The 23,327-nt window shown below is 42.5% G+C and overlaps 1 protein-coding gene across 1 annotated transcript in view; it reads left to right on the top strand.

The window, feature by feature from the left end:
• INSR (insulin receptor) overlaps positions 1 to 23,327 on the top strand; it is a 137,480-nt gene that overhangs the window by 21,775 nt on the left and 92,378 nt on the right. The gene's annotated exons all lie outside the window — the stretch shown is intronic.

Here is a 23,327-nt window from a genome sequence, read left to right as displayed (position 1 = left end):
AAAGGCGTTTAAGTATACCAAATTATGTTTTGGTTTGACTCTCAAGTTTTGTAATTGAATTAAAGTAAAAAGTAATTTTTAAGTGGTTTTCCTTTTTCATATTAAAACAAAACCTTTTTTTTGGAGTCAGGATAAAACTAAAGCTGGGTACACAGCGATGCAACAATATATCACTGTATGATCCAGCGTATGACAGCGCAATGTATCGTTACTGCTAAGTGTAACAATACCTCGTCGTTTATTGAATTGTCCCATCTAACGTGCAGGACAAGAGATGGGAAGATGCAATGAACGATGGCCGGGAACAACTGATAAGTCATACACACTATGGCCCTCATTCAGAGCCACTCGCTAGCGGCAGTACGCTCGTTCCGAGCGATGTTCGCACATCTGCGCATGTGTACGGATCGTTATACGCATGCGCGAACCAGTCAGTGCGGCCGAAATTCATGTGCTCGCAATATAGCGAATGCCTGCTATTTTGAGTGACAGAATGAGGCGTATGTGGGTGGTAACAGGGGAAGGTGCTTGAAAATGGGGAGTGGAGATCCGAACGCAGGCGTGCTTAAAGGTCAAAACGGGCGTTTTATGGGTGTGCATAATTAATACAGCAGCGTCATTGACCACGTCACTGGGTTATTTTATAGCCAGAACTGCTCGCAAGATTGTGGTAGCAAAAACCAACCACAAGAATAGCGAGCAGTTCATACGCTGGTCGATGTACTCGATTAATCTAATAAATAGCGGACATGACGTATGGTGCGTGCGGCCAGGGGGCGTTTTTAACAAATAAACGAGCGTATGTTTTGCTCGCTCATTCAGACTTAGAGGTGTGAACAGACTGCAATTTGCGAACTGATCATTTGAATAGCCACCCCTTGTTTTTGAACGAACGACCGCAAATAGCGAACGGCTCTGAATCAGGCCCTATATACGATATATGGTTACAATCCGCGTCGGAACGCTATATCGTACGATACACTGAATAGTGTGTACCCAGCTTTCGATGCAGTAATAGTTAATATATAAAGTACATTTTGTATTAATTCTAAAACATTTTGCCACCAAAAGCTTTTTGCTTACATGTTTTAACTGTAAACCCCATTTAAGTTTTTGGGGGCAATTCAAATAGAGATGTGGAAACAATGCAATCAGCACAGCAAATTGCCCCCCTCGAGGTCCGTTATTGCCCCAGACTTATGGATTTTTGTTCGCAGTTCTATGGGGCTGCAAACAAAATTCTGCGAGTCCGGCAGTACCATAAGTGGATTTCAGATCGTTAAATTGCTTTTAAATGGTGTACGTGTTTCTAGGATATGACTTTCACCTATAGTGACACTTAACTTTTCTTCCATGTTTCCTCTAAGTCACCTTATACAATAGCCCTCATTGTATATACAAAGTCTGTACCATCAACATTGCAGCCTAAAAAAAAAATGTATAGAGCACCTTGTGTTTTTCTCCACAAACAACCCCAGTCTCCGCTGAAGTGGAATAGGATAGCTGAACTTCCCTTTATCCTCCCCCACTCAAGCAAAAGGGCTAGTAAGGGGATACATGTGAGGTTAGTATACATGCATCTCGTGTTTGATGCATGTGTGACTGTGTATGATGAGGTCATGACTCATTGCAACATGAAATACGATATTCAGGGTAGAGATTAATATGGTGCTCTTTACTGAGGGTCTTTTTATGTTACTCTGTGTAAAGGGTTGTTGAATGTGTTGCGTAAAATGACTTGTGCTTACATTATGTAATTCCTATAAAGTTTTCTTTGAGTAATTAAATTAAACAAAGATTGGTTGTTTTGATGGCTCTGGGCTTGTTCACATAATTGATGGGAATATGGACACATTTAACACATTTCCCATGCATTTCTTAATGTGATTTTCAGACACGAGAGAGTAATGAAAGTACAGTCTCAGACATATGACTAATAATATATGTAGATGGAACCGCATCTAGATATCTGGGATGGTCCACTAGAAATTTAAATGGTAGTTTGTAGTCTAGTGCAATAATTTACTACACTACAGTGAATTTCTACATATTTCTATACTACATAGGTTAATGTGTTAACTAACTCCCTCCTGGTACATGCACATACATTGTAAATGGGTGAGGAAGAAAAGTTAACCTTATTGTAACTAAATATACTTTTTTTTTTTGTTTTAAAGAATATTTTATTCAGTAAAAGAAAGACAATATTATTTGAAACCTACGAGGTACATAATAACAATAGAAGTAACTAAATATCATAAAAAAACAAAAATGTGATTCATTCCAATCTCATAAGAAGCGTGTTTTTTCTTATACATAAATCTTGTTACCTGTCAGTAATACAGCAGAGACAACTCTTTGGGGGGAGTTCAATTGTTTTAGTGTGCGTAAAGCGGCTAAACCCGTCTAAGGTACTGTGTAGCGTACCCCATCAGAAGACTGTTCTCAGATTTCTTGGTGCCCGCAACACTCTACCCCGATCGGAGCTACAATTGAATAGGTCCTTCGGGTTGCCCATTGCTAATGATTGCTGAATGATTGCAACATACACCTGAACTTATTTGCATGTAGTCATGCATGCTGTATGTTTCATATTTGTCTTCATTTAAATGGGTTATCTAAGAGTCTTATGATGGCGACACATGTAAGCAATAGTGCATTCTTAACAAATTGGCCTGATATCTGTATAGCCCCAAAAGTAGCATTTGCCCCAAAGCATCCAAAATTGATTGAATCATGCTGTCTGTATGTATGATAATCTGCTGACACCAGCAGATCCTCTTGTGATCAGTAACCCTTTGACTGGGTGCTAAATGGCCAGCTGTCCCCAACTGGAATTATATCCCATTGCCAGATATGGCCAGGATTAGTTAATATTTAACAAAGAAACCTTAGCGAATGTAGCGCACTTTATCCTGCCCAGACCTTTTAATTTCTTGTGTATATGCAGATCCAATCTAGAGATAACACAAATGATTTTATATTGTATCAATATGACCTATTGATATTCAGCTCAATAGGGAACACTAGGTGGTATATTTACTAAAGTGAGAGTTTTTAGAAGTTGAGATGTTGCCCATAACAACCAATCAGATTCTAATTAACATTTAACTAGGACCTTCTAGAAGATAATAGCTGGAATCTGATTGGTTGCTATGGGCAACAGCTGCATTTCTAAAAACTCACTTTAGTAAATATACCCCCAGGGCTTTCCCAGTACAACAATGGCATATTTACTGTTTAAGGTGTAAATGTAAATACTGTTTTATAAGCACCTGAGCTTTATTCCATTTACCCTAAATAGAGCTCTAGCAGAGCTTCATAGAGATTTTATCATCTATCCCATTGTTAAAACCAGCGGGAAGAGTGGGTGTGGTATGATATGTCGACCGTCTTAATGTCGACATTCATTGACCGTGTCGACATAATGTAGATACTGATGAAATTTTGACATGTTAGAATGTCAGCATATCGTCCCTAGTGGCCCAGCGGCGACTTACCTGCTCCCGAGGGCCTCAGTGCGTTCTCCATGTCTCGGCAGTCATTTGAGTGTGACTTCTGTTGCAGACAACTGACAGCACGGTGGTTCCGGTGAGTATTCTCCCTCTACTGCCTAATCCTAACCCTCCCATCCCGCAGCCTAATCCTAATGTCGACATTCAGAGAATGTCTACATACTGCCTGTTGACACTGTTGTCAACCTAATGACTACATACCGGAAGACTTATGCTCTCAATTGCTGAACAAGAAGCACTTATTTATTTTTCTTTGAAAACTGGAAACATATTTGTAAAAGTTTTAAATCCCATCTATTGATAAAAATATTATGTGTAATTTGCCGCAGTTTCTGCTTTTTAATACGAAAGCAGGAAACAGGATATTTATCTCCTTGACGTGCCACTAGGTGCGCTAGATTTATTTAATGGACTTGGAAACAAAACAGTGTAGTCTGTCTCGCTAAGAACACCATGTATATTATAGACACATTTTTCATAGAAATCCATGATCCATATTCAAGTGCCAGTTCTATTCAATCTACCAGGTGGTGTATGCAGCTTAGGCTGAATGTACCATGTTCACATGACAGAATTAGTGGCCCTCACGTGCTTCTTCTTGCCTTACTTTTACTTTCATTTACAATGGCATCTAAAACTTGGTTACTGACACCCTGCTGCTTATTTAGGTGTTATGCAGCATTGTTTATAAATCATGTACTTGTCCTGCATTGTCTATACTGTTAATAACTGTTGTCTTGTGTGCTCATTTGTTTCTGGACTTTGTGAGGCGCTGCGGAACCCTTGTGGCGCCATATAAATAAAGTATAATAATAATAATAATTGTGACACTGCGGGGCCGATTAAGTTGATGTGCGCACCCCCCACTGGCCGTCTATAGTAATGGGCGTCTATCAGCGCTATTCAATTGTTTCTCCAATAGACGCCCATTAGCCGCTGAAGTCACATTTTTTTCTCGCAGCCTCTGGATGTTCGAGAAAAAAATGTGTTAAGTCCGCAGTTTTGGCGTCCAAACCCAGACTTTGGACCCCCAATCAAGCACTTTACACGGGTTTAGCTGCTATGCGAGGCTAAACCCGTAGCTATCAACTACTAATGGGCGTCTATCGGAGAAACAATTGAATTGCTCTGATAGACGCCCATTACTATAGACGGCCAGTGGGGGGCGCGAGCATGAATTGAATCGCCCCCTGAGTGGGTTAACTGTACATGCTGCAGCACAATCCACTACAAAGACCAGCAGCTGCAGCACTGTAAGGGTCAAGATAAGCACTAAACGCTATCGGAAAAGGCTTAATGTGTGAAACACGTGTGCAACCCTGTGGGGATACTGTGCAGCCGTTAAAGCTTCATTGGTCCCCTTTGCCGGCCAGAAAAACAGTAGAGGAAACGCCATTTCAAGATAGCATTCCTACAGCATTCGCTGTTTGATTAAGTAGGATTTAGCCCCCATCCCCATAAAGTCCTTGGGACTGCGATATAGTGGACAAAGTAGAGTAATACAGCAGTAATCTTTTTTTTTTTAATCTGGGTTGTATACTTCTCATAAAGGGTTAATATCTTTTTTTGGCTAAGCTAAAACGGATTGATAAAATAGAGCCCTAAGTCACAGCAATCCTACCTAAAACTGGTATACACATGAACGACTGTGCGAGTCAGCGACAATGCGATGTAACAATATATCGCATCACTGTACACCCTACACCAGTGGTTCCCAAACTTTCCCAGTTCGGGGCACCCTTAGGGTCTCCATAACTTTTTCAAAACACCCCTAAGCCAAAATAATTACAGAACAGTCCCATTTTTTTAAGTTGTTGGGTCAAAATAAGGTGATAAGTATTTAAGAAAGAAAGAGAAAAACTGTGTTATTCTCTCCCATTGCCCCCTCCATGTCTCTCTCCCATTGCCCCTCTCCATGTTCTCCCCCCTTATCTATAGTTGTGATCATTAGCGCCGTTCTGCAGCATCGCTCCTCAGATCAGACACTTCTCCTGATCTGATCTATAGGACTCCATTCAGCAACAGGTAGCCTAAGGATTCACTGCCAGTTGCTTCACAGTGATAGCTTCCCCCTCCCTGCTCATCGCAACTCCCCCGACACTCCTCTCTAAACCGCGCTGCCAACCCCTCTCTCACCGAACCGGCCTCTTTAGGCCGCTGTCCACTCTGCGACTCTTGTGACAGAGCCGAGGCACCCCAGGGAGCAGCGGCGTGCAGTTTGGGAACCATTGTACTACACGATCCATTGTAGGATGACACAATACATTGTTACATGCTTCATGTAACAACACCATGTTGTCTGTGGAATCGTCCCATTGCATATGCAGAACATCCAATGGGACGATGCAACCAACGACAGGTGAAAACTACAGATTGCTAGGACACTATACGATTGTGCGCAGATTGGTTGAAAGTTCCAAGATTGCACAATGTATCGTATAGTCTGAGTGCTGTGTCGGAAGACGCAGTATTGGATCACCATCATTACCATCGGTGCCCAGTCCTGCCACCATTGGACATGTATGCAAACCATCGGGCTTGTGTACATCCCTGAATGAGGCACAATTATCATTGGGGCAGAGATATTGAAGTAGTAGGTACATTTACACTATGGGCCTGATTCAGAGCCGCTCGTAAGCGGCCGCTCGTTCGTTCCGACCGATGTTTGCACAACTGCGCATGCGTACGGATTTTAATAGGCATGCGCGAACCAGTCAGTGTGGCCGAAAATCGTTTGTTCGCTATAAAGCGAATGCCTGCTATTTTGAGTGACAGGAGGAGGCGTATGTGGGTGGTAACGGGAAGGTGCTTGAAAACGGGGAGTGGAAATCAGAACGCAGGCATGCTTAAAGGTCAAAACGGGCGTTTTATGGGTGTGCATAATTAATACAGGAGCTTCAATAACCACGTCACTTGGTTGATTTATAATCAGAACTGCTCGCAAGATTGTGGTAGGAAAAACCAACCACAAGAATAGCGAGCAGTTCATACGCTGTTCGATGTACTCGATTAATCTATTAAATAGCGGACATGACGTATGGTGCGAGCGGCCAGGGGGCGTCTTTTTCAAAATTACGACCGCAAGTTTTGTTCGCTCGTTCAGACATAGAGGCGTGAACAGACCGCAAAGTGCGAACGGTTCATTTGAATAGCCACCCCTTTTTAATGAACGAGCGAGCGCAAATAGCGTCCGGCTCTGAATCAGGCCCTATGTTTATAAAGGGGCAACATGCAACTTTTTGACAAAGAGAACCCGTAAAACGCAGTTTAAAATAAAACTTGAGTTGCATTAAAAAAATGGAACACTGTGGTTTTGTTATTTGTTTCAATATAGACAAACTCATTATAGTACTATGTCATTTATTTATTTATTTTCATTTTACAGAGATGTTTATTTGTTCAGCATAGGAGACAATGTTCCCTATTTTACATATAACACATTTCTCCAGTGTACCATTTGAGCTACAGTTGGCACTCCAATTCCTTCTTTAAAACAATCCCCCAGTTCAGAAAGACCACTCTGGTCTTCAATCATCCTGCTTCATTGGTGTTCTGTCCCTTTACTGTCCAGTACTTGGTCTCCCTCCTATTAGATTCTTCGTCACATCTCTTAGGAACGATGCAAGAGTCCAGAACAATATTCTATACATAGGGAATACTACAGGATAGGCAAAGTGGCACACAATGGAGTCCTAAAGTAAAGAATAGAGCTGTAGCAAACAGGGAAGACACCATAGGAAGGGAGTCACAGAGCCAAGGCAAACCACAAGGAGATGGTGGATGAAGAAAGAAAAGATGAATTGATGAGGGACACAAGTATTTGACATGTTTTTCAGGGTGGTATAGACTATTTACCATTGTATGCATGTGTTCTAACTTTATTATTGCATACTAAAGTATTTAGAAAGTATCATATGAACACCTTAGCTTTGCAGATGACCCTTACATTTATGGACATTTTTATGTTTTTATATTTTACTACAGCTACACAAAACAGTTCTTGATATCGCTGGGTGCAGTTTATAAATGGACGAGCACCTATTACCCAACAGTATGAACAGCACAGAGTTTCAGAATACATTTTCATAGTGAACTAAGGCTTGTGCTCATCCCAGTGGAAAGTTCCACACACACTGCATACAATCTGTACTTTGGTATATAACCTATGTAACACAGAAGTTCTCTGTATTCATCACATATGGTTTTGCAGATCTTGTATTTTTGGATTACTGTTTTTTTTCAACTCTTTTACTTGCCAGCAGACAGGGTGTCCTGGACTCACATTTTCGTCCTTGACATTACAGTGTTATTATTGCAAAAATGTCACATTCAGGAGCCAGGCAGGTTTCCTTTTAATAGCCAACTATACATGTATTGAATTAATGATAGAGATAAACATATATAGACTGTACTGTACATCATTTAAAACTTTTTTGTCTGCCTTTGTGATTGTGGTCTTTTACTGATAAAAGTCAGATATAAGGCAATCCTATCTCGTGAAGGGTTTGTTAACTGGGCATGTTGAAAAAGGAGGGGGGTTTAACCCCCTATTGTTCCTCAGCACACTGAATAATACTTGCAACAATATATGAAGACTATATGGTCATAGAAATTCAGAGATATTAGTTGCATGCATTTGCAAATACATGGGAAGCTGCTAGGCCACGTCACGGCTTCTCTGTCACTAGCAGTCCCTAAGACTAAGGGGTTCACGTCCGGGGCGCAGTGCACCCCGAAAAACATCCAGCCCAGGACCCCCCAGGGCATCACACGAAAAATGGAAAAAGAGTGACAGTGCAGTGTAAAGTATAGATGTGTAAGACTAATTAATAAGTGTTGAAAAAAGGGGTTAAAATATATGTGAAATATTACATGAATAAAATACAAACATAATATGTGATGTAAAAAGTAACTATGTGTATTAAGTGGTGATGCCTTGAGGAGGCGCAGCCAGACCAGCCCCGTGGACCCTAGGCCCAAACACTCACAAATGTATAAAATATACCAATTATAAGGCCTCATGATAAAGGCACATATAAATTTTGTCAAATGTAAGGCCTCCTGATAAAGGCACATACATAAATGCATCCAAATTGAGAGCCAGCTTACCTGGGAGTCACCCCTGGAAACTCCAACTAGCACTACTAGAACCAGCATGCCCTACTAATACTGGCTCTTTCATGCATGCATTTGCAAATACATGGGAAGCTGCTAGGCCACGTCACATCTTCTCTGTCACTAGCAGTCCCTAACACTAGGGGACGCAGTGCACCCCGAAAAACGTCAACACTTATTAATTAGTCTTACACATCTATACTTTACACTGCACTGTCACTCTTTTTCCATTTTTCTTTCCTGGTTGGGGTAAGAAATCATGGCTCCCAAGAGTTAATTAAAGTGCATGAAATAAGTGACACTGGGATATATTTCCCACATAATTAGGTCCCAGGTTCAGAATTTTATACACTACTGCAGTTATCTACAGTAGCCTTTCTGTACATAGCAGCCCTTTAAAAAAAAAAAAAAAAAGCTTGGGTTAAATCAAGCATGATATAAATCTATACTGATCTAAAATTGGGTGATGGGCATAAAATATGTAAGGGGTAAGGAGAGAGTGATTGGCATAAAATATATAAAGAGTGAGGGGATGGAGCAATGGGCATAACATATATAGGGGTGAGAGGAGAGAATGATTGGCAATAAATATATAGGAGGGAAGTGAGTGATGGGCATAAAATACATATTTGTCATATAGTCACTATATATAGTCACTACATTGTAGAGACAAGTGGTCAGTGAAAATTACTATTTATGAGATCGTTACTGGCACTTCAATGCAATTGTATGACAAAATCACCATATTCACAAGTGTGTAATTGTACTAATTTGTCCAACTGAAAAGTGTGTTAAGCTTTAAGATTTAAAAATAAATCGATGTGTACAATAGCACAACACATCACTAAGATTATATGCGGAATTGGTATGACTATGCAGTTTTATTTTTTCTAGTGTGTAGCAGCTGGATTTGAAGCAGCTAAATAAAAGTTCATGGGACTTTCACTGATGTAAATGGATGTGGTTAAGTTGGAACCTGCTTGCAGTTGTGTTGTATGGTCTCATAGTCTCCCTACAGTGTGTGCTGTAGATGTTGTCATGAACAATAATTATACTCCGCTCTTGTGATCTGTTTGATGTGATTGGTTGTACAACTAAAGGTGCGTACACACTGGGCGATAAATGGGACGACTGAACGATATCGTTATCGTTCAGTCGTCCACTTTATCGTCCATTTTTAACCCCAGAAAGATGAACGATGACGACGACGCGCGTTCCCGCGGGTCGTTCGTCATCATCGTTCATCGGGCTGACATGCAGGCCAACCTGACGATCTCGTCAGGTTGGTTGCTGCATGTCAGGGAATGGGGGAGAGAGCCCGGCGATGAACGATATCGTTAATTATATCGTTCAGCGGCTGTGCTCAATGTCCTGAACGACATTGAGCACAGCCTGCCAGGGACAACACTACACGATATCGCTCAGGGAGCATATCGTGTAGTGTGTACCTACCATTAAAAGCACTAATGTAGCTTATTACTTTACTACTAGAAAAATACAAAGTAAAATGTGAGAGAGGAAATCTGGCAGAGAATTAAAATTATGCTTTTATCTATACCAAGGTCCTCAACACTGTACTCTTCTCCCCACACTCATTCCTACTTACTTGTCGTTATTCTATCCAGGACGCCGTCTATTGAATCCCAGCAAAAAGCATCCCGTCAAAGGTAAGCCCTTAGCTGTTAGCCGTGGGGGGGAGGGTTAGCTTTAGGCACCCCGAGGGGTTTAGAGTTAGGCTTTGGGGGAGGGAGGGGATAGGGATAGGCACCACTGGGGGGTAGGTTAGGGATAGGCACCACTGGGGGAGGGTTAGGTTTAGGCACTAACGGGGAGGGTTAGGGTGCGGGGTGGGGAGGCTTAGGATTAGGGTGCAAGAAGGGAGAGTTAGGGGGAGAACGGAGGAGGGTTAACATACGCGACCCCTGTCAGGATTCCCAGCATCGGTATGCCGCTGTCTGCATTTTGACGGAATGCCTCTCGCTCGCGCTCTCTCTCTCTCATCCTGTACTAAGTGATCCTGTAAATTGCACCTGATAATAAAAGACTTGGCAGTTACAATTTATAAATCGGCTAATTGGGGGTTGATCATTGAAATAAATGCAGAAAAAGCTGGAAAGGCATTTATCCTTTATATTCACCAGTGATGTTAATAGTGAGCCTTTTATGTGTTTTATAACAAAAATGCAGAAAAATGGATTGAAGAAAGTTCCTCTGCCCGAGGCCTTAATTCTATATAAAAGCCCATTTAAGTTCAACCGCTGCTAACCTTTCCCGTTGCTTCCACCATCACGTGATGGCGTGCCTCAGTGTTGGTCACTTTGAAGATAATAAAATGTATTTAGTACGAAAGAAAATGTTTTAATTGAATACACAAATCAATATAATTCCCATAAATCTCTTTCCCCCCCTCCTCCTTTGTGAAAAGGGGGTATATCCGTTGCTCATCGCCCTGCTGCGCTGCCCTAGCCTCTCTCTACAGTAGCTTCACCACCTCCCCCCCCCCCCCCCCCCCCCCCATGGACACAGCGACTCGCCAGTGTGATAGTGTCTGAAAAGCGTGACTCTCCAGCCAAAAGAGGGACTTCTGGGAGGACTGTTATCACTCATGTACTCTGTTTTTTTTATGTGTGTATGTAGGTATAACATGGGGTTCCTATAGCATCAGCACTGATGAGCTCTATGACTGCTGTATGCAGTGTGGCAGGAGCCTGGTGCTTATGTTGTCTGCTGTGTGCAAGCATATGAAGTAGATACATGCCAGGTTCCTATGGCTGATAAATGGTTGCACAGAAAGCGCCAGTGTGCCACTATCCTGTAAGAAACAGCAAACCAAGATAAGGGTAGGAGTTGGGTCATTCCATGCCAAGTAGACCAGAGGTCACCACCTGACCATCTGCAATTGTGATAAAATTTTACATGACGGATGACATATAATTCAGATTAAGGGCCCCATTTATGAACGTTACTTATTACCAGCGGCATATATCGTTTAGTATTACAGTGATACTAATGAATATGCCACTGGTATTCAGCATTGCTCACCTCTCCAGCACGGTCCGGTGAGGTCCAGCGACGATCCCCCTCCTCAGCAGTGACTACTGCTCTGTTGCTGGCAGTCTGTCGCTGCCAGCACCTGGTTTCTGCGTCATGTAAATGACATTCACCTGGCGGAGACCTGGCAGCGCCGGGAAGGCTTTGCTGAAGCCGGAAAGGCTGCTGTCGGGTCCCCATCTGGTGGCCGGAAAGCCAGGCTGGGCAGCTCCGGCACTCTGCTCGGCTGGCATGCCCCGTGACTTTCCACATGCCCCCATGAGGTATGGTCACACCATTTTTTCGTGCACAAAATTTCAGCCCCAGGCCGTCCTTGTGTATTGCTATATTCTTTTTTATCAAACCTGTACATCTCTCTTCAGGTGCATTAGGTAGCTGACCATGGGAATTGTAAACATATATACTGTTTTCAGGCTATAACATAATACTTCTATCGTCTTGCTTCAATGCTACACCACCTTTTGTCAGCAGGGCTCGGGTTACAGTTTCCTATTTGCAATGTGTTAATTTTAGGAGTTAAACAAAGTAAAATCTATTGTTCACTTGTTATTTTTTCCTTTCCCTTTCCTTTCCCAATGTTTGAACCTTTATCTACCTTATTTATTGAACATTTTGCAGGTAGGCCACACAAGTCTCAATACAATTTTGGCCTTTGTCAGTCATAACATAAATGCAATACATGCCATTAAACTCTTCCTCATAGTTATCATTTAACTACTAACATTTATGTTTTACTGCTTTGTTATTGGTGGAAATATGTGCAGTGCAACTCTTACTGAACTGTGCATTTATCCTGTGTCAGAGTAAATAAGCCAGTAGAAATATACACACAAACAAGTAAACAAAGGACATAAGAGATGGATATTGGGAGAAAAGAAAGCACATATAACCTGGTTCAGAGGTGAATGCTAATCCCGTTGCAGCTTAGACTGCAGCAGTACTGAGAAGTCATGATAATGCCGTACCCACTGTAGTGTCCAGAGAGACCTACCGGCGGTGTCTTCAATCCGCCGTTTGCATATGAAGACGCACATTGAACTTCTGAGCTATGTTTCGGAACTTGAAGTGCACCCAACAGGTTTTGTTTTGAAAAATTCCTTTGGTAATTAATATTCTTGGCTATTTCTTGTAGCACTATAATTTTTATTATGCGCACTGTGTGACAAGTGTGCATGCACAAGGCACTTATCTCTGCATAGATAGAGTGCCTTGTGCTGTGTTCTTGCAGTGAGCAGAGAACACAGACTAGATGATGAAGTGTATCTCATGCCTCCACAGTTAACCCAGTCTGTGCCTCCAAGCTAGTTTTGCCCCAGAGTAGACAAGTGTTTGCCCTCATATGCTAACTTTTACCCCACACATAGCAGCTGTAGACACTGGGCCTGATTCAAGCCCGGACGCTATTTGCGTCTGCTCGCTAGCTAAAAGGGGCCGACTATTTAAATCATGTGCTTGCACTGCGTTGTGTAAAGCCACCCACTAAGTAATAGCGAGCGGCCGCACTATGCGCTCGCACCTGTATAAAGACGCCCCTTTGCCACTCGCAACACACGTCATCTCCGGCAGTTGTAGGATTTATCGGGAATATCGAGAGCCATCGGAGCTGCTCGCAGTGCTTGTGGTAGCCATTTCCCACCACAACATTGCGAGCAGTTCTGGCTAAAATACAACCCAGTCACGTGTGTAATGACGCTACTTTTCTAATTATGCACACCCATTAAACGTCTGACGGTCGGGCATGCCTGCGTTCGCACATCCACACCCCCGTTTTCCAAGCACCGTCCCCTGTTCCCACCCACAAACGGCACTATCTGTCACTCAAAATAGCAGGCCGACGGGCGAGCACTTTCCCATCGCAATGACTGGTTTGCGCACGCGCATTGCGACTCATACGCATGCTCAGATTGCGAAAGATCGCTCAATGCGAGCGAGCGCAGCATAGCGTCCGGGTCTGAATCAGGCCCACTGTACACACTTCCATGTATCAGTGTGTGCCACATAGTCCAGCCTGTTCCCCCTCAGTAAATTGGTCTGTATCCCCACATGGCAGCCACATGACAAAATGGTACCAGTACTCGCCTACAGTTACAAGTTAGTACAAGATTTCCAGGCGCTTCCATGCTCTAGACAAGTCTTTAGATGCTTATTTTATCCAGTATATTTAAAAAACACTTTCACTGATTTCTTTCTGTTTACAGAACTAGTTATAACAATTAAAAACAATACTAAGAAAAGGTGCCAGTAATGTGTACTTTTGACTAACATCCAAAAAACAGCACTGGTTGCACTCAATGGTATACATCATGGTGAAGCATGTTGCAATTGACATTACTAAATGCCCTCCTTTCCCATATGTGTTGTAGAAATCTAATTGCACAATAAATAATAAAGGGAATAATGACCTCATTCAGAGTCGGTCGAAGCGGCCGCACAGTCGTACGCCACCGATGTTCGCTATACTGCGCATGCGTAAAGTTCGCAATGCGCAAACTAGCCGCTACGATCAGAAATGTCTCTCTCCTTGAACACAGCCAGGTCGGTAGTTTGAGTGACAGATTAAGGCGTTTGTGGGTGGTAACGGGGGGAAGGTGCTTGAAAACGGGGGAGTGGAGATCCAAATGCAGGCGTGCCTAATTATGCGAACAGCGTTTTATGGGAGTGCATACGGTTTATGGGAGTGCATAGTTAACAAAGTAGCGTCATGGCACATGTGACATGGGAGGTTTTTACACTGACATGATCGTAGAGCTTAAGAGAGGGTATGGTCAACCTTAAGCTCTACGACCAGTTCCGATGGTTCCCGAGAGTCTTGATTAATCCTTATATTCCCGGAGATGACGTGTAATGCGTACGAGAAGGGGGCGTATTTTTTTATCTTCCGGCCGCTTCCTCCCCTTGGTCGGCCAGCAGCCGATCCGAACTTAGGGACGCAACTTGCGACGGAATCATTTGCATATCCGGCCCCTTTTCCCGTACGACCGTGCGGCCGACTCTGAATGAGGTCCTGTGTGCAGCCATTTCCCTAGCTATGCATCCAAATGCATATGGATAGAGCACCTGTAAAGCTGACCCGCTTAGAATCTACCAAGGTAGCAGGGTACATTGCTTGATGCCCTTCCGTAGACGAGCTATATTGGTTGGCAGAAAATCATTTTCTTACCTACTTCATTCTATATGCTTGGCGGTTTGGTCCAGACTTGTAAGAAAATTTTTAACCTATATTCCCACAGGTGGGCTGCTAGTACAGTTACACTGACACTATATCAGCCTGAGCTGTGGCTGTTCTTTCCTGGTAATGGCTCGTGTCACATCTCTCATGCCAAAGCCACAATTCTTTCTCTCTACAGCACCTGGTTTTTTGTTTGTTTGTACAGTATTTTGCTGGGTCTATTACTATTCTCCATGCTGCTCAGTGTAATATGTCAGTCCATAAACTTTTCCCGGACAGTTCTACCATATTAATACGTACCATACATATTTACAATGGTTTATAACATCGGAAGTTTTAATGTTTGTTTTCTCTTTCTCTGCTACTTTTATCTTCTTTTGCAGTGGTCCTCAAACTTTCCCAGGGTCTCCATATTTTTTCAAGGCACCCCTAAGCCAAAATAGTTACCAAGCAGTCCCGTTTTTTAAGTAGTATTTAAAAAAGAGAAAAACTGCTATTCTTACCTATTGCCCCTTCCGTCTCTCTCCCATTGCCCCCTCCGTGTCTTTTTCCTATTGCCCCCTCCATGTCCCCCCTTACTTACCTTTTAGTTGTGCTCATCAGCGCCGTTCTGCAGCATCGCTCATCAGATCAGACACTTCTCCTGTCTAATCTTCCACAACGCACTGCGCTGTAGGACCTCCATTCAGCAACAGGCAGACACAGGATTCACTACCTGCTGCTCTACAGCCCTTTCCCACCCGTGCAAAAATAAATAAAAAAAATAAAAATTATATGTGTGTGTGTATATATATATATATATATATATATATATATATATATTACACTCAAAAGAAACCTGAAAGATCAAAAACACTGCCCGCCATGGCATCCCGGAGATAGTGCCGCGACACACAGTTTGGGAACCTTTTGTTCTATTGTTAGCTTATCCACGCTATGGGAATGTGGATATATGGATAACTTTTGATTGCAAAAGGATATGAAGTTACTAAACATGCAGCGAAAGAGGGGCTCAAGAAAATGTTGTGTTTTCTTTTTAAGAATTATTAGCTGTATGGAAGACTTTCTTGGCAAAGTAGGCTGTAGATAAGGTTACTAATACCTCTTTTATACCAAAGTCCCGGGTCTGACCTGGGATTTGGAACACGTTTCCGACCCGGGACAGACCCCTTTTACACTTCGGCGCCAGGTCTGCAGTGAACCAGCTTTTCCCGGCGCAGGTAAGCAGCGATTCTAAGATCCTCCCTTTTTCTCCCTCTCTCTTACCACACTCTCCGCTGCGCTCCAGAGGCATGGAGGGCGGATGGGGAGCACTGGTCGAGCTGGGCCTGGTTGTAGTGGACGCTTGGAGATGTCATCTCCAAGTGCCACTGAAGCCAGCCAATCGGATAGCATGCAGTGCAAATGCGTGTTCACGTGCATCAACCCGGGATTTTTAAGTTTGTGTTAAAGGGGTATTAGTTGACCACTTATACCACTTTTCCACCAAAATCCCTGGTCTGTCTCGGGATTTGGAACACGGTTTGAAATCCCCAAAGCGGCTCCGACCCGGGAATATCTCATGTCGGCGCCGTTCACACTGCACACGGGTGATGTCACCACCAAGCGCTGGAAACTCCAGGTCTCTCTTTGGGGAACCTGTGATGTTAAAGCTGTCACCGGGCAGACTGGCAGGGGGAGATTGCAGCCTCTCCGTATGAAGTAGGGATGGAGTAAAAACCGGAACGGTCTGGACCATATGGGTAGGCTGTAATCTCTCCCTCCCCAGTGACAGCTGTCAAAGACATCTTCCGAATAGAACCCATTCAGCATGCTGTAAATGGGTCCCGGGTCAGAAGACCCAGGTTACCCATTTCTACTGAGCCGCATAAAGCCCTGCTTGAGACCCGGAAATAAATGCATGCGCAGTGTCAGCTTTCACAGGAGCTGACAACTACAATTTACAAGGATGTTTAACTTGAAGGGACAGAGGTTACCGCAACCACTGTCCATGCGAGTTCCTCTTGGTACATGGTAAGGATATTTCCCTAAAAAAAATTTAAGTATCACCCATGATATGGAACCTTAATAATTGCAACAATTTTGCAATTATTAATACATAGGCCCCTAATTCTAGTCGCTAAATCATCAAAATTCGCAGGCTATTACATTTACCCTGTGTCTTTTTCTAGTGGAAGTGTTATGTATTTTTCTTGAGTATCTTGGTCAGCTATGATAACTCTTTCTAGTGTCAGTGGTTTCAGTACAGGTTTTCTGTTTCCAAGTAATTGCTTGCTTCCTTTTAGCCCTCATTTTTAATTCCTGACAGGCCAGATATCGGGATGTTTTTAGTTTTACAAGCTGTCTGATGGTGCAGCAGACAGCCTGACTAAATTGAATGAGTTGTCCGTATATATTTTGGGGGAAAGTTTGTGCAGAAATATAATATCAGGTAGAAAATATAGTTAAAGATTGCTCTATAAGTGGGTTTACAGATAAATGGCATTTAGTTCCAAAAATCGTTCTGTTCTGTGTAAACAAAGTAACTGCAAAATAGGGAGCTGTTGAGTAACAGTGAGAATCCAATAATTAGGTAACAGATTATAGCAGTCAGTAACTAAATGGAGGTTTGAGCCAAATGCCCTTTGTTTCCTTGTTTTCAATTCTAAAATGTCATATCCAGTTGCTCCTAATCTTCTAATAGGTGTTTTCAAGCCTTACTTCAATATAATTCTGCTGCCCCATCCATTAATTGTTACACATTTTACTTGGTATCCGGATTAAAGGTCGACAGTGTCTACATAGACACTCAGTAGGTCCACACCAGATGTTTGACAGTGACAAAAGGTCCGCACAATATAGTCAACATGTTTTTAAAAAAAATTTAAGGTTGGGTGAGGGTTGGGCACTACTTGCTGGAATGTTAGGGTTAGGCTGCGGAAGAGGACAGTTAGGGTTAGGTACTAGGGTTAGAGTGAAGATTAGGCTTAAATTTTTTTTAAAAATGTCAACCATTTTTTGTGTACATTTTTTGTTCATGTCGACCTATTTTTTGTCTTCCATCTGTTGTCGATCTATTGAGTGTCTGTCTTTTATACCCCACACCCATTTTGCTTGTATGTAAAGACTTCAATTCCAACAATCCCATTTTACATTTTTCAAGGCACCAGGAAAAACTGTTCTACAATTCTAGGAATGTCAAATGAGGGAAAAGGCTAAAACCACTTCAAACTTAAAATAAGGAAAAAACAAACAAAACACCAGGCAATGTGCAATTGACCACAGTGCTTTATTGTGATAAACTGTTTGTTCCAGCATATAAAAATAAAATGTCTACAAATGGTGGACAGTTTATGGGAAAAGATACATCTATACGGATAAATAAAATGCTTACTTTAGAAAAGCCGTTATTGTAATCACCGATGATGTAATTTCGCCAATCTGAACTTATCCCCGTATTCAATTCTTCAGATTTTTTGCCGGTGCGCAAAGTCAGTGGTTCAAACCCAGCAATAAAGTATCATAGGTGTCGAGTAAAGGTGCAGAATTGGGGTTTTGGGGTCCAAACTTACAAATACCACCCAGTACCCCTTGGACTATCCCACAAAGGTAAACTGTGCCAATTTTTTTTTTTTAAAGTTACCCAGGATACCCCAAAAAAAGTACTTTCATTTTGGGGGCAAAAAAAAAACAAAGTTGGGGGACAAACTTCTAAACTAGCAAAATAGACTCAAGGTGGGTCCCCTAGTATGCGCCAGGTGTTTTTTAGTTTGCAGGTGGTTGCGGCAGGTGGATTTTTCATGTTTTTTAAAAGTTCACATTACCCACTTTAAAATATGCTAGCGCCCATTTTCAGGCGCCCCAAATTTGATGGGACTACTTTTTTTTTTTTAAAAAAACCTTGCTAAATGCTATTCTTCACCACTTTTTTAAAGACGCTAAATAGCAGCTATTCAGACCATTTAAACACCCAAAATACCTGCAGCAGGGCTATTTGGGGGTACCCATAGTAAACCCCATGTCAGAGCATCTTTTGGGGGGTGTCAGCCTGATTTCCCCAAAAATGACAGCACTTTTCGCTCATTTCATTTACGCCGGTTCCCGTTTTCGCCGATTTGGAATGAAATACGGGGATATGCGGGGACGAGCGCGATACTTTTCCGCTCAGAAAACCTGCGATGAGGGCGATAATTCCTGCAACTGACTTTGCTCCTAATTGAATATGGCCCTATATCTGATTTATCCTAATATGAGTAAACATGTCCATGTTTACTAATATGAGTAAACATGTATATATATTTTGTAACCATGAATTACTGTGCAGACTTGGAAAAGCAAACAACTGTAGCTCTGTAACAGATGGAAATATTGTAATCTGAGAAAATATTGTGGTGTAATGTGTCTACACTATGCTAGTGTAGTGTATAAATCCAGTATATCGGCCTATTTAAATGCATTAAGGATTGAGGGAGCTAATAAAAATAAAAGTGTAAAATTCAGGTTTGTCTATCTCTCACAACCCCCAAACAAATACTTAAATTTGCTTACAGAATGTAATAGCTTATGATTTGTTTCACATTATCAAAAAGATGTAAGGTTGGGTAGACATTAGAAGCTAGGTTGCGGGCCAACATATCGTCGGGGGCGGCAAGTGTTCGCTCCTGCAGGGTCGTTCATAACATCAATCGATCTGCCGTACCTGCTGCTCAATCTGTTAATGTGTTGAACGACCATGCTTTTGGATTCGGCTGGTAAACGACATATTGTGCGGTCGTTCACCAGATTGTGCGGTGTTTACGGACCACACGATATGTCGTCCCTTGCATCGTGGGTCGGTTGGGTACACAGGTTGTCTAATGTGTACTGGGCTTAACACATTATGGATATTTATAAATTGAATGGGTTATATGTTTGAGTATATGCAGCGTTGCAAGTAGCAGTAGCAATAAATAGTAATTCAGGTTCAGACACTAAGGGAGCGAAAAGCCATTTTCGGTGAAACCTTTTCGCCGATGACGTCATTTTCGGTGAAACCTTTTCGCCGATGGCGTCGATTCCAATTATCCCCGTATTCAATTTGACCGACTTTTCGCCGGTGCAAAAAGTTTGCGCCTTGTAACCAGCGGAAAAGTATTGCCAATGGATACCCGGCGGTAAAGTGCAGAATTGGGATTTTGGGGTGCAACATTGTGGCAACCCCATAAACCCTTTTTATACCCCCCTTGACGCTAATTGCATCAAAAAACGCAAAAAAAAAAAAACCACAGAAGACACCCCAAGAAAACACTTTGAAACAGTGGGTGAAAAAAAAATCAAAGTGGGGGTACAAAATAAAAAACTAGTGAATTAGCCTTTGGGGGGGTTTAGAAGTATGGAGGAGGTTTTTTTTGGATTGTAAGTGCTTGCTGAAGGTGCGTTTTTGCTGCTTTTTAATGTTTAACTTTAGCAACTTTAAAATATGCTTACACCCATTTTCATGTACCCCAAATTTGATGTAACTACTTATTTTCGCCCCAGAGTGCGAAGTGCTATTCTTTACCCCTGCCCCAAACACGCTAAATAGCTCCTATTGAGACCATTCAAAGACCCCAAATACCTTCAGCAGGGCTAATCGAGGGGTACCCATAGTGAACCCCCATGTTAGAGCATCTTTTGGGGGGTGCCAGGCTGATTTTCCCCAAAACGACAGTTCTTTTCACCTGTTTGGGTTTCGCCGGGTCCCGTTTTCGACGATTTGGAATTGAATACGGGGATACGCGGGGATGCGCGGGTTAAGTTTTCGCAGGCAAAATCTCTGATGACGCCGAAAAATGTCCGGCAAGTGACTTTTTCCGCTCCAAATTGAATACGGGCCTAAGGGGCCTGTTTATGAAGCTTTTTTTGTCATTAAAATTATGTAGAAACTGTATTTTCTGCATACTTTTATGAATTGTTATGTACTAATAGCACAGTGCAGGGGATTTCAGAGTGCTAGTTAGCACTACAGATTGCAGAGCTTGGGGGCAGGCTAACATTTCCGTAAGTGCTGGGCATGCCCCCAAGAGTGATGAGAAGGTGGTGCGTCATAAGGATAAGCCCCCCTTTTCTCATGGCCTTGCCTCCATTTCAGCAAGCGTTAGAGTGCCCTTTTTACGGTCTGGCCCCCTGCCCTGCGCCGAACTTGGAACACTATATGATGATTGTGGAACTGCAAATGATTGGTCACAAATGTGAAAAATATCCATTTATTCAAATACATGACCACTGTAGAAGCAGTGCTTAAAGAGTCTCTTTACACTGCACAGGACATTTGTTTTGGCTGGATATGATATGTCGAGATGCAGAATGTTGACATTCATTATGTCGACCTTTTCAGAATGTCGACCATACTACTTTAGCCTAAAACCAACTGGTGCCTATCCACTAGACGATTAAAATGAGCGATTGAACGATATCGATATAGTTCCATAATCGTTTGAAAATTGTTTGCAGATTGTTTCAAAAATTGGTCTTTCAGACATCTATCATCGTGCAAACATGCTGGTCAACCTGACGATAAAATAGGGGGAGGGGTTCAGCATGTTTGCAGATGATTGATTGTGCCTACACTGAACGACTGCACATCACAGACTGACAAAAGACTGCATGATTACGTGATCGTGCAGTCTTTTGCATGTCTTCTATTGGATAGGCACCTTAATTCAATCTCTAATTGTAGCCTACCCCTAATAGCATGCGTCTGCATTTTTATTGTGGGCATTCAAATCAACATTGTGGATATCAATATTCAGAGTTTCGATATCCAGAACATGTAGACATTTTGATTGTCAACATTAAGAATGCCGAGATATTGACTCGAACCCATTGCTTTACAGAAATAAAGAATGATTCATGCACAATTGGGGAAGGGGAAGTATGTAAATTTAATTACAATTGCTGAAAAAAAATTCACATTGGTGCCTGCTTCACGAAGCTATTCAGATGCTCCAAGTCACTTACTTATTAGCTGCACATTCCAACCATTAGCTCCTATATATTTCCATTGTGTGCTGCGATACTTCCCGTGAAGCCAATCACAATCCAGTTTCCTCTCAGACAGGTGGAATGAGTCACAACCAAGGGGAGATCTGCAGATGAGACACACTGTGAGTAGGTCACAGAGATGCGATTTGAAAACCATTGCCATTAAGTTTCAGGCTGACTGAAGGTTCAAAATGTTGGAATGCTAAAGTAACTCTTAGAAAATGGTCTCCTAGATACAATAAGAATAAGTAAGTACAGTGCATCCGGAAAGTATTCACAGCACTTCACTTTTTCCACATTTTGTTATGTTACAGCCTAATTAATTTTTGTACTCAAAATTCTACACACAATACCCCATAATGACAACGTGTAAAAAGTTTTTTTTGAGATTTTTGCAAATGTAATAAAAAAAAAACCTAAGAAATCACCTGTACATAAGTATTCACAGCCTTTGCCATGAAGCTCAAAATTGAGCTCAGGGGCATCCTGTTTCCACAGATGTTCCTACAGTTTTATTGGAGTCTACCTGTGGTAAAATCAGTTGATTGGACATGATTTTGAAAGGCATACACCTGTCTATATAAGGTCCCACACTTGACAGTGCATGTCAGAGCACAGAACAAGCATGAAGTCCAAGGAATTGTCTCGATGCACTAATCTGGGGAAGGGTACAGAAAAATATCTGCTGCTTGGAAGGTCCCAATGAGCACAGTGGCCTCCATCATCCATAAATGGGAAGGGTTCGGAACCACCAGGACTCTTCCTAGAGTTGGCCTGCCATCTAAACTGAGCGATCGGGGGAGAAGGGCCCTAGTCAGGGAGGTGACCAAGAACCTGATGGTCACTCTGTCAGAGCTACAGCATTCCTCTGTGGAGAGAGGAGAACCTTCCAGAAGGACAACCATCTCTGCAGCAATCCACTAATCAGGCCTGTATGGTAGAGTGGCCAGACGGAAGCCACTCCTTAGTAAAAAGCACATGGCAGCCTGCCTGGAGTTTGCCAAAATGCACCTGAAGGACTCTGACCATGAGAAACAAAATTATCCGGTCTCATGAGACAAAGATTGAACTCTTTGGCGTGAATGCCAGGCGTTATGTTTAGAGAAAACCAGGCACCGCTCATCACCAGGCCAATACCATCCCTACAGTGAAGCATGGTGGTGGCAGCATCATGGTGTGGGGATGTTTTTGAGCATCAGGAACTGGGAGACTAGTCAGGATAGAGGGAAAGATGAATGCAGCAATGTACAGAGACATCCTGGATGAAAACCTGCTCCAGAGCGCTCTTGACCTCAGACTGGGGCGACGGTTCATCTTTCAGCAGGACAACCACCCTAAGCACACAGCCAAGATATCAAAAGAGTGGCTTCAGGACAACTCTGTGAATGTCCTTGAGTGGCCCAGACTTGAATTCGATTGAACATCTCTGGAGAGATCTGAAAATGGCTGTGCACTGACGCTTCCCATCCAACCTGATGGAGCTTGATAGGTGCTGC

This window comes from Taudactylus pleione, unplaced genomic scaffold (assembly GCF_031769625.1).
Source record: "Taudactylus pleione unplaced genomic scaffold, aTauple2 ptg000214l, whole genome shotgun sequence".
Lineage (NCBI taxonomy): Eukaryota > Metazoa > Chordata > Amphibia > Anura > Myobatrachidae > Taudactylus > Taudactylus pleione.
The sequence above is the reverse complement of the archived record's forward strand: the minus strand, read 5'-3'. Positions and strand labels throughout refer to the sequence as shown.